Raw genomic sequence first — 387 nt, 5'->3', positions numbered from 1 at the left:
GGTTTGACCATAGCTGTGAACATGTGTGTGATTGGCCGTCTCGATGTGCGGCCCTGTGATCGACTGAACCGCCCCGGGGTGTGACCCCCCTCCGCTGCGGTGTTTCATAATGGAGTTGTTTTTTAGTCCTGCAGTTGCTGATCGCTCCCCTCTAGTGACTGAAACGATGTAATTCTGGTGGATATTCCCAGGTGCTGCTTTACACATTCCTTTATTTGCTTTTCATTTCCAGGAGAGTGAAATATTTCCTTGTGACTCGGTGTGAAAGCTGCAGCTTCCCACACTCTCCATAACGCCACCGTGGTTCACCGTGGTTCACCGTGGTTCACCGTGGTTCACCGTGGTTCACCGCTCCACGCTGTGTCGCCGCCGGCCGGCGTGGAGGGA

Source organism: Cynoglossus semilaevis, chromosome 10 (genome assembly GCF_000523025.1).
Source record: "Cynoglossus semilaevis isolate Cse_v1.0 chromosome 10, Cse_v1.0, whole genome shotgun sequence".
NCBI classification, from domain to species: domain Eukaryota; kingdom Metazoa; phylum Chordata; class Actinopteri; order Pleuronectiformes; family Cynoglossidae; genus Cynoglossus; species Cynoglossus semilaevis.
Note: the sequence above shows the minus strand (reverse complement) of the source record.